This window comes from Trichosurus vulpecula, chromosome 6 (assembly GCF_011100635.1).
Source record: "Trichosurus vulpecula isolate mTriVul1 chromosome 6, mTriVul1.pri, whole genome shotgun sequence".
In the NCBI taxonomy this organism is placed as follows: Eukaryota; Metazoa; Chordata; class Mammalia; order Diprotodontia; family Phalangeridae; genus Trichosurus; species Trichosurus vulpecula.
The window spans coordinates 5,416,901-5,429,343 of NC_050578.1; positions in this window are offsets into that span (position 1 = coordinate 5,416,901).

Consider the following 12,443-nt stretch of genomic DNA (forward strand, 5'->3'; position numbering starts at 1 on the left):
TAGGGTAGGGAGGGAGAAAAATAAATAAAAAGTACATAGCAGAGAACAAAAGAAAGCTTAGAAGGAAGCCAGAAAAGCTGGGTAGCTTTGAAAACAATGTGTAGGATTTATTACATAGTTTAAAAAACAAGTTAACAATCTGAAAAGGAAACTTATGGTTTTATGTTGAATACTCTATGTTCTGCTCTGTACATGGAAATGTTCTCTTTTTTCTCATTTTGTATTTAAGTGTAAAATGAATAAAAAAGATAACTGCAGATAATATAAAATACTTGGGAGTCTACTGGCCAAGATAAACCCAGGGGCTATATGAACACAATCAAAAATACTTTTTACACAGTTAAAGACATAGATCTAAACAATTGAAGAAATATGAATTGCTCTGAACAAAACCAATGCAGCCAAAATTAGAACGAAAGAAAGAGAGAGAGAAAGGAAGGAAGGAAGGAAGGAAAGAAGGAAGGAAGAGAAACTGGGGGAAAAATTTAGAAGTTTCTCCAATGAAGGCCCCATTTCTCAAATACATTAGGAACTGAGACAAATTTATAAAAAATAAGAGCCATTTCCCAATTAATAAATAGTCAAAGGATAATTATCTATAGTCATATAAAATGCTCTAAATTATTATTGATTAGAGAAATACAGATTAAAACAACTCTGAGGTATCTACTTACATCTATCAGATTGGCTAAAAAGGAAAATGACACATGTTGGAAGGGATGTGGAAAAATAGGGTTACTGATGCACTATTGTTGTGAACTAGTTGTGAACTAGTCCAACCATTCTGGAGAACAATTTGGAACCTATGCCCAAAGGACTATAAAACTGTGCATACCCTTTGAGCCAGTAATACCATGACTAGGTCTGTATCCCAAAGAGACAAAAGGTAAGGAAAAGGACCCACATGTACAAAAATATTTATGGCAACTCTTTTTGTGGTGGCAAAGAATTGGAAATTGAGAGAATGACCATCTATTAGGGAATTGCTGAATAAGTTGTGGTATATGATTTTGATGAAATACTATTGTGCTATAAGAAATGATGAGCAAGATGCTTTCAGAAAAACCTGGAAAGACTTACATGAACTGATACAAAGTGAAGTGAGCAGAACCAGGAGAACAACTATACACAGTAATAGCCATACTGTAGGGTGATCAACTGTGAATGACTTAGCTATTCTCAGCAATACAATGCCCCAAGACAATTCTAAAGGACTTAGGATGAAAAACACCATCCTCCTCCAGAGAGAGAACTGATGGACTCTGAGTGTAGAGTGAAACATATTTTTTCACTTTATTTTTCCTTGTTTTTGCAACGTGGCTAATATGGAAATATGTTTTGCATGATTTCACATGCATAGTGTTGATGTATTGTTTGCCTTCTCAATTGCTAGCAGGAGGGAGAAAGGAAGAGAATTCAGATCTCAACATTTTAAAAAAATGAATATAAAAAACAATTTTTTTAATTTACAAAGATATTTCCTAACAGTGTTTGGTACACAATAGTGCTTAATACATGTTTGTTCAATGACTGGATAAATTAATGAACTATATTTTCAGAACTTTACTTCACAGAGATATCAAGAGGATAATATTATTATCAACATTATCATTAGCCATCCCTGGTAGGGACATCTAGCAGCCAGCAAGGGGTTTGACTGTTTTGTCAATATTCCTGGTATAGTATTACAACCAGCTGGGACTGGGCCCTGGTTTTGTCACTCTCAGAGGTGATTTATGTTCTTGGGTTTGGGAAAGGATTATTGCAGCTACAGTTGACACTCTACTGAAATACATCTATGTCCTGGACACAGAGGACTGGGGCTTGGGGTAGGGAAAGAACCTATATCTCCTCTGTTTGAAGGCATAGGATGGATACTATCATGCCACACTTGGATCTGGTCAATGATCCTCTGGTCTCAAAGTATAAATGGATTGACTGCAGATGGTACTGGCAGGGCTTTTAGAAGCAGTAGAAGGCAGCAGCTTACTACAGAACTTGATGAAATTCCAAGCTGTTTCCAAGATCTGTCCCATATGTGTACAGAAAGAGTAGTATGCTTAGGAGGGTGGTGAGTAATTTGAGTGATACAAAGTTGAAGGCAAGGTGGGAAAGCAGTAACATATATATAGGGAGGCCAGGTTGAAAAAGAAACACTAGCAAAGTCCACTGTCCACCTAGTTCACTGATATCTGACCATCAAGAAGCTATAGCCAGGGAAAATTAAAGAATTAAAAGGAAGCATGAGATTCATGTATAGCAGTTCAAAGCCTGGGAGGTTTGTTGCTGGCTACAACAAGTGAACTTTATATAGTACAAAGTGTTGGCTTTAGAGTCAGTCAGAGGATCTAGGTTCAGACAACAGCTCTGTTACTTATCTAGATGACTTAGGGCAAGTCACTTAACCTGTCTAGGTCTCAGTTTCCAAAACCCTAAAATGAAGGCATAGGAGTAGGACTAGATCTGGTCTTCCAGCTCTAAACTATCACACACACACACACACACACACACACACAAACACAAACACATACACACACACAGATGTGCATGTGTGCGTGCATATGCATATGTGTATGTATATGTATATGTATGCATGCATGTGTGTATGTGTGCATGCATATACGTATGTGTATGTATATGTGTTTGTGTATGTATGTATGTATATGTGGGTATAGATATAGATACAGATACAGATATAAAACACAAGGATGGGAAAGAAAGAATTGAATGGAAGGAAAATACCTGGGTGTGGTTCTACTTGGAGATTTGTTTCTTGATTTCTCTTTTCCTTTTCTTTTGGATGGAAAACCAAAAGACGTTGAGGAGTTGAAAAATTGGGGTGGTCCTGCCTTTGGTGGTCCATTAAAAGGCAGATACTTACTGAATTGCTTTTGAAGATCAGAACTTGACAAAAGTTAAAGTCACACAGAGGCTTAGGTCAGACACGCTGTTCATGGTCAGCAGAAAGATCCCCATACCATACATTGATGGCTAGAAGGGAACTTAGAGGCCACCTAGTCTAATCCACTCATTTTATAAATGAAGAAACTGAGGCCCAGAAAAGGTGAGACTTGCCCCCAGATGAGAGGTCAGAGGCAAAATCAGAATTTAAACCTAGGTCCTATAAGGTTCAAAGCCAGAATAAATGCCTATGAGCTCTACTCTCTTGGCTGGCTGTTCTCTCTTCCAAAAGAGCTTCGTCCATGGATATGAACACTCTCCTTCTGAAGAGAAAAGCCACCCAAAGTTAAGATTCTGAAATGCTACTGATTTCCCTCTTCTTATGAGTATAACAGAAGGCAGTGTAGCAGAGCTGATGGCAAACTAGCCTTAGATTCAGGGGTCAAGTCTTGCCTATGATACATAGTAGTTTCATGACTCTAGGAAAGTCATTTGACATCTCAGTGCCCCACCCCCAACATTCTAGGTCTATAAATTACAGAACAGGTGCCCATCTGAATTAGTAGAACAAATTCCTCTCTGGTATTCCTTTACTAAGGAAACTACAGGTATGGTCATTTTTTAAATGGAAGGAAAACAGGTGAGGATTTTTCTCTAGTATTGTATTGGTTGCATAAAGGGATTGCCTTCATTGAAGAGCTAAAGTTTAGGCCTCTGTGTCAGAGCAATACAGTTCTGGGCTTTAGCTAAGTTTGGGGTTTGTGTTACTCTGGAAAGAGTCATGTTCTGTAAGTTACTGCAAGCTACTAGATGTCTTAAGGCACAGAATGCATTGAAGAGTTGTGTCTCACCTCCACCAGCCATTTTATAAATGCATGCCACTGGTTAGAGAGACAGAGAGGAGGAGAGGGGGGAAATACAGGGGAAACAGAGGGAAGAGAGATAGAGATCGAAAAATGGTTCTCATGGATGGTTTTATTGATGGTGGGTGGGTGTCACCTTCTTAGATGAAGAAGTCGTCTTGGGAGAGGCACATCCTAAAATTCAATTGCAACTAACACAAGTATTAAGTGCCTACTTTATACAAGGAACTAGCCCCCAAATTGGGATTACAGAAACAAAAAAGACAGAAATTCTTTCCTTGAGTAGCTCACTGGGACAATGCAACATGTGTATAGCTGAGTATAATATAAGGTAAGATGTGATTGAGGCAAAGGAGACAAATCAGGCACAGCACTCTAGGAGAACTTGAGAAGGCAAAGCTGAATATTAGCTGAGTAGATCAGGGAAGGTTTCATGGAGCTGCAGGCACCTGAGCTGAAGAAGTCATAGGTGCTAAGAGTGGCTAATACGTTGAAAGTATGGGGGACAAATGATGCCAATTGATAGATGTGGGGAGATGGAACATTGGCCAGTAGGTCAAACTTGTCTAGAACATAAGAGTGCATGAAGGGAATATTATGAGGAAAGGCTAGAAAGGAAGCTTGTAATGCCACGAAAGAGGACCCTCAGTGCAAAAATGAGGATCATTTTCTCTTAGAGGCAAATGGGAACCACCGAATATTTTAAGTAGATACAGGCGGAGAAATCACATAGTCTCTGAGTTGGAAGGGATCCTAAGAGGCCAGTGAGTCCAATTTGTACCTGAATGAATGTTCCTTCCAAACCTACCTAAAGACTGGTCATCTAGTCTCTGGTTAAAGCCTAGCAGTGAAGGGGAAGCCCCCATTCCACTTGCATTTGTTCTCATTGGAAAAAAAAAAGTCTGTCCTTATATCAAATCTAAATCTATCTCTTTGCAAATCTCCCCTCCCCCCCCCCACTTGCTCTTAGTTATTTTCCCTCCCTTCTCCATGGGGCTGAGTCAAATAATTCTGTTCTTTTTTTTTTTGAGGAGACAGCCCTCGAAGTACTTGGAGACAGCTAGCTTGCCGCATCATCCCGTCTTTTCTCCGATAGCCTAAAGATGCCCATTCTTTTCCATTGTTCTTCATGACATGATCTTTTCTCTCACTCCCATAAACAAGAATCCAGTCAACACCCCTGTCTCTTGAGTTTCAGGCCTGCATCTCCACCTGCCTATTCCGTAAATATCATCCAATAAATATAATACAGCAAGCATTTAGTAAGTACCAACCATGTGCCAGGCACTGTGCTAAATGTCAGGGAAATAATTAATAAAAGAAAGCCAGTCCCCATCCTTAAGGAGGTGCAATCTAATGAGGGAGACAATGCATACAAGGAGGCAGGAAATGGGAAGAAGGGGGCCAGACACCACGGGGTACGTGGTATGGGGGCATCTTGTTCCACAGAGCTGAAAACAGGTAGAGTGCAGAAGCAGAGTGAACAAGCTAAGGGTCCAGTTTCTGCCCTCTATACAGGAAGGCTTTCGGAGGAGTTAGGTACCCCACCCTCAAGCCCTCTAATCAGAGGGGAGAGGAGGCTGAGGGAGATGCTGTCAATTAAGATTTGAGTCAGCAGCACACTGATGAGATTAGAAGTAATGAACCTAGCCTGGAAGAATTATTTTATTCCAAGGAGTAGAAACCAAGCAAAGTAGCACATGCAGAGTAGAATAAACTGAGACTAGTTTCTGCCCTCTATAAAGGAAGACATTGGGAGGAGTTTGGTACTCTCTCCTCCGGTCTTCCAATCAGAGGACTACCCCTAACCCTAAATCCAGTTGGATTCTCCATAGGTATCTCCAACTCAATGTGTCCAAAACAGAACTCATTATTTCTCCAAATAATATTTCTTCCTTACTTCTCTAGTTCTGTTCAGAGTCCCACTATGTTTTCACCCAGATTTATGACTTTGAATTCTCTTGGATTCTTCATTCCCTGTCACCCTCATATGCTATAATTCATCAAGCTTATTATTTATGCAGATGTAGATATACATCCAGATATCCAGATAGCCTTCTTTTCCCTTACGTTCCAACCTTTCCACTTGGGGATCTCATCACCTCCCACAATAGCCTCCCAATCAACCTTTCCATCTCCAGTCTCTCCTCTCGCTAACTCATACTCCAACCCAGTAGTTAAAGTGAGGCTCCCAAAGTCTGTCCATGCCACACCTCTGTCTTAGAAACTTCACTGGCTACCAGAAGACAAAATACAAATTCCTCTCTGTGGGATCTAACACACTTCTCAATCTAGCTCTAATCTCTTTTTCCTGATCTTATGCATAATATTTCACATTAGGCTCCTTCCTGTTTTCTACATACCAATAGAACGCTACAACGCTCAATGTCTCCTCCCCTGCACAGAGCATCCCTTGGGCCTGGAATGCCTTTTCTCCTTCTTTTCCTTCCTTCAAGGCTCACCTCAAACACAATATCCTATATGAGGCCTTTCCTGATTACACCCTAACTGTTAATGCCCCCCCTCAATATGTTATATAAGATTTGTATATATTTCTATTCCTTCCACTGTATATATTGCTTCTCCCAATGGAATGAGCACAAAGAATATTTTGGCTTTGTCTTTGGACATCCGGTATCTCGGCCACATACTTAGCACATAAATGCTACTTAATAAATACTTATTTTTTGCTAGCTTGATTACAGAGGCAGCTGTTGGTGCACTGGATACAGCTCTGGACCTAAAGTCTGGGCCTGAGTTCAAAACAGGCCTCAGACATTTACTAATTATGTGATCCTGGGCAAGTTAATTAACCTCTGCTTGCCTCAGTTACCTTAACTGTAAAATGGGGATAATACCTCATTTCCAGGGTTATTGTGAGGATCAGATGAGATAATATTCATAAAAAGCTTTTAGACATAGTGGCTGAAACATGGTAGGAGTATAAGTGTTTATTCTCTTCCCTCCCCTTTCCTTGATTCACCATCCTGGTTGCTCTCCTTTAAACATGATACAGCTTTTTATGACCTTCCTAAAAGTTGATGCGGAAGAGAAGATGGTACTTCAGATGTGATCTGGCATGCATAGTCCTGCACAGTGTGTCTCTCTTACTACTTTGTAAAGTTGCATTCATTTTTTTTGGCTGCCGTGTAAAGATTGTGACCCACTTAAACATCCAGATCTTTCTCAGATGAACTATTAGCTTGCTCTCCTTTAAAGGTAATATTTTTAAACTCAGGAATAAGATTTTATAATTCTTCCTAACAAGTTTCATTTGATTGGATTCTGCCCAATGTTCAAAACTGTCATGATCTTTCTTATAGATTAAGGAGAAATGACCTGAATCCCATATTAAGAAGAGATAACTGCTTGAGCCATATAGGTGCACAGTGTACAAAATCATTGAACTTGGAGGTGGTAAGACATCAGTTCAAATCTTCCCCCAAATATTTACTAGCTTCATGGATCCTGGACAGGTCACTTAACTTCCGGCACTCTCAATTTTCTAATCTATAAAAAGGGATTTATAGTTGCGCCTAACTCATGGGTTTGTTGCGAGTATCTAATAAGATAATATATGTACAATGCTTTGGAAATTTGAAAGCGCTACAGAAATGCTAATTATTATCATCATTATTTATTATTGTTGAAATCCATGAACAAGAGGCAGAAAACATGGTAGAGAGAATTTGGATAAAGAGCTGTGCAGGAAGAAATAGCAGCATGGTACTGTGAAAAGAACCCTATTTTGGAAACAGAAGATCTGTGTTAGAATCCTGGCTCTGCCACCTACTTTCTGTGCAGCCATAAGTATGGTATGTCACTTAACCTCCTAGCATAGGCTTCTTTATTTATAAGGAGGTTGAAGTACATGACCTCTAAAAGCCCATTCTCAACCTCTTATCTTACATTCCAATATCATCATTAGAGTCCTGTATAGATCATTTGGACAGAAGGAAGAAAGAGATGAAGAGATCTAGAAAGAAATCCCAAAGCCTGCCCCAGTGTTTGGCTGGTGACTTGGATTATGCAGATATGTTCTGGAGCTATCAGCCCAAAAAAAGGGCAGCTGATACCATCTTTACTTTACTTATGATAATTCTATCATTTAAAAATAAAGTGAAGGAATCCAGTCAGGAAAACTCCTAGTCTTGGTCTGATTCTCACCAACAACGAAGATGATTGGACAGAAAAAGAAGAGACTATTAGAAGGAAACACTCATTTGATCTCAGAATTTGTGATGCATGGAATAGAAAGTCAGACATAGTTTGAGAGACACCCTAGATTTTATGGGAACAGCTTTCAAAGGGTTCTGATAAAGGATCTCCTGAACTAAAATCCTTCAAGAAGATACTCAGCTTAGCAGGGATAAAGATTGTGAAGATACAAACAGGAAAACAGCAGATCTATTCATTGTGGTTGACAGGTCAAGAAATGGCAGCCTCAGGATCACTCAGCAAAAGGTCACTAGCCACACTTACTGGATGACCTATCACCATAGAGTGCTGGTCATTTCTTGTAGGGCAAAGAGCTGTTTCCTCCTGAGAGGGTCCAGCTCCCTCTTCTTGGGGAACAGGCTTTTATTGCTACTGAACTCCAAGTAATCTGTTATAATTTTCCCCTTTCTTCTCTTAATCTTATTAATTTATTGATATAGCTTATTCTTATGAATAGGTCTTATTCTTCCACTTTTCCAACTCTAGGTACAGGTCAAGATTTCTCACCAACACTTCAGAAAGTTGTTCTGGTTTGTTTTCATATTAAATATTTCAAGCACCCCATTTATTTAGAAGAACAAATCCCAAACAGCCGGGAGATAAGAGGGAGATAAACCTGTACTTGGAGCCCAGAGAGCGGTCATCTGGCCACGGCAGAAATCTTAAACTCTGTTCAGGTCAGTCTCAAATTCTCCCTGATCTTGGTGAGTTACTCACCTCTTTGTCATTGTTGCTAGTAGTTCCTTTAGGGAATGCTTGGTGATGGATGGATAATTTGGAGGAACATGTAGTCATTGAATCAGAACAAAGTACAGACTCTATGGAGTAGAATACCCATGGATGCACTGCTCAGAAGAGACAATCCTAAATTTCCACTCAGAGTAATTACACCTCAGAAACTGGCAAATGCAACAAATCAGGGATGGGTTTATGGTTTGGTTGATTGTCTAGACTTAAGAAAGTTACGGAAAAAATGTTAATTATAAAGATTAAAATTACAGGTGTGTCACCCCCACCCCCACCCCCACCCCACAGATCCAATTGTTAGCCATTTCCCAATACTTCCAAGAGCACCATTAAATAAGATCAGGGAGGTATTTTTAAACCACATTGTAGAGGACTTCAAATGACAGATTTCAATTTTTTTATTGAATTTTAGAGTCAATAGGAAGTCATGAGGATTTTCAGCAGGGTAACGGCATGATTAGACCTATATCTTGGGAAAACTGTTTTGGTAATTATAGGAAGGTCGGATAATAGCACAAGTGGGCAAAGTAATTAAAAAGTAATTAAAGGGCTATAAGAATGATCCAAATGAGTTGTACTAAAGGCATGAAATAGGATAGTGACTGAGCAAGTGGAGATAAGGGGATGGATGGAATGAAGAAAGTAGGCCTATTTTTCACAATGATTTCTTCCCTCAGTAATGATTGCCATAGTTTCAGTCTTTTTTTGCTTTTGACCGCCGCTTTCCTTAGTTAACCCTCCCTCTTTATTCCCCTCCCTTATCTTACCGTTACCCACTTGATACTTCTCCTCTTCCTTCTGCCCTCCCCCCTCCCTTTTTCCCCCCTTTCCCTCCCACTTCCTGTAGGACAAGTTAGATTTCTAAACTTATCAGAGTATGTTATTCCCTTCTTGAACTAGATCAGATGACAGTAAAGCTCAAATACTGCTCTTCTCCCTCCCTTCTTTCCCTCTACTATAATATGTTTTTTTTCCACTTCCTTTGGTGTAATTTACCCTTTTCTACTACCTCCTTACCACTTCCCTTATAGCCCTCCCTTTATATCTCTTATTTATATTTTATATCTTTACATCAGTTAATTTATACAGGCATTCACAACCTATGTATATCCCTTTCATTTGTCACAATAGTTGTACCATTCACAAGAATGACTTATATATGTATATGTATATATATATATATATATATATACATAAAAAACATACATAAGATGATATAATCCCACATAAAGATGTAAACAACCTAAGCTTATTGGTTAATGAGGTTTGTGGGGTTTTTCCCCCTGGTTACCTTTTTATGTCTCTCTTGAGTTTGTATTTGGAGATCAAATTTTCCATTGAGTTCTGGCCTTTTCATCAGGAAGGTCTGGAATTCCCTTATTTCATTGAATGTCCATCGCCTTGCCTGGAAAATTATGCTTAGTTTTGCTGGGTAGTTGATCCTTGGTTGTAGTCCCAGCTCCTTTGCCCTTCGGAATATCATATTCCAATTTCTCCTGTCTTTTAATGTGGAAGCTGAGAGATCCTGCGTGATCCTGACTGTAGTTCCACGATATTTGAATTGCTTCTTTTGGCTGCTTGCAGTATTTTCTCCTTGAGTTTATAGCTCTGAAATTTGGCTATAATATTTCTTGGTGTTTTCAGTTTGGGATCTCTTTCAGGGGGTGATCGGTGAATTCTTTCAATGACTATTTTGCCCTCTGGTTCTAGGACCTCTGGGCAGTTGTCTTTGATAATTTCTTTGAAGATACTGTCAAGGCTCCTTTTTTCATCGTGGATTTCCGGTAGACCAATAACTCTCAAATTGTCTCTCCTGGATCTATTTTCCAGGTCAGTTGTTTTGCCAATCAGATATTTCACATTTTTTTCTATTTTTTCATTCTTTACGTTTTGTTTTATTACTTCTTGATGCCTCATAGATTCATTAGCTTCCACTTGCTCAAGTCTAATTTTAAATGAGTTAGTGTTTACATTTTGCTTTTGAGCCTCCATTTTCAATTGGTTGAGTTCACCTCTCAGGGTGTCCTTTTCTCTCTCTAGATTCTGAATCTCCGTAGCCATTTCACCAATCTTATTCTTTAGGGACTTGATTTCGTCAGTGGATTTTTTCTCCCTTTTTTCCATTTTTTCCATATTTTCTTTTAGCTCCCTAATTTGGTTTTTAAAATCCTCTTTTAGCTCTTCCAGCAGTGCTTTTTGGGCTGGAGACCAGATCATATTAGCTTTTGAGGTATCTGATGTATCTACCGTGTCATTGCTATCTTCTTCTATATCGATATTTTGATCCTGCCTGTCTCCATAAAAAGAATCTATTGTCCTCGGTTTTTTTGTGTTCTTCTTCATGTTGGTTTGCCTTTTGCTGGCTTTACAACGAATTTCTATCTATGAGTCTCAGGGCTTTCTGTCCCAGCTTTCTTATTCTGGGGGTTGTGAGTCTAGAATTATAACCTTCAGTTTCCTGAGGTGTGGGGGAGGGGTCTGGCTCCCTGGCGTCTCACTCCCTGTGGGTGCTCTCCAGCACTTGCTTTTCAGCAATGGTCTCAGCTGTTTGTTGTTTGAGCTGATGACTGGCGCTTCCCCTGGGGGAGCAAGGTTACGTCTGGGCTCCTGGCTTGGCCCCCTGCCGACTCTTCCCCTCTGGGACTAATGAGCTTCTAGTATTTGTCCTGTGAAGCCCCGCTACTCTCTCCTCTGTTTCAGTTCTCTTTTTTTTTTTTCCCCGAGGAATTCTCTGGGTGAGGGGGGGAGGGGTTAGAGCCATTTACCTGGCCATTGAGTCTTCCGGAAGTTCAAGAGGCCGAGTTCCTGGGTTTTGCAAGCGTCAGGACTGGGTGTTTTCACGGCCGGTGGCGTTGCGCTGCCTCTCGTCACTCCCAGAGACTGCCATCCTGTGTTGGGAGTCCTGGGGATCTCCGCCGGTTTCGGGCGCCCAGCTTTCTCCCAGCCCGTCTCCCACGTGGATTTCCCAGCCGGCCCTTTCAGTCTTTTTTTTAGTCATGTCTAACTCTTTGTGACTCCATCTGGGGTTTTCTTGGCAGAGATGCTGAAATAGGTTGCCATTTCCTTCTCCAGCTCATTTTCACAGATGAGGAAACTGAGGCAAACAGGGGTAAGTGATTTGTCCAGGGTCACACAGCTAGTAAGTGTCTGAGGTCCAATTTAGACACAGGAAGAAGAATGTTCTTGACTCTAGGCCTGGTGCTCTATCCACTGCAGTGCCACCTAGTGGCCTTCAATAGCTGTAGGGGCTGATAATTGAAATTGTGATTAGATCAATGTGTATGTGTGAGATAGATAGATATAGATATATATGTATATATAAACATACATTTATGTATATATGTCTGTATGTATATATGGACAGGGTTTGGGGAGATACCCATGATGGGAACGATGACCAAGAAAGGAAGACCAAGGTGTACAATCCTAGGTAATTTAGAATTACAGAATTGGAGAAAAAAGCACTCTGGATTTTGCCTTGGAGCCAACAATATGTATTTCCTATTTCAGATGCAACTTTTAAAAGGATTTTGCAGAAAACAAGGGATTTTGTGTCTATTCTAAGAAGAAAAAACATTTCCATCAGGAAAATGTCAGAGCTAGAAGTGAGCTGAGGAGGCTTCCAGTCCAATGAATACGTAATTCTGGTCCTTAATTACATAGACATAGACAAGAATCTCATCTCTACTGCCCACAACAAGCAGTCACTCAATC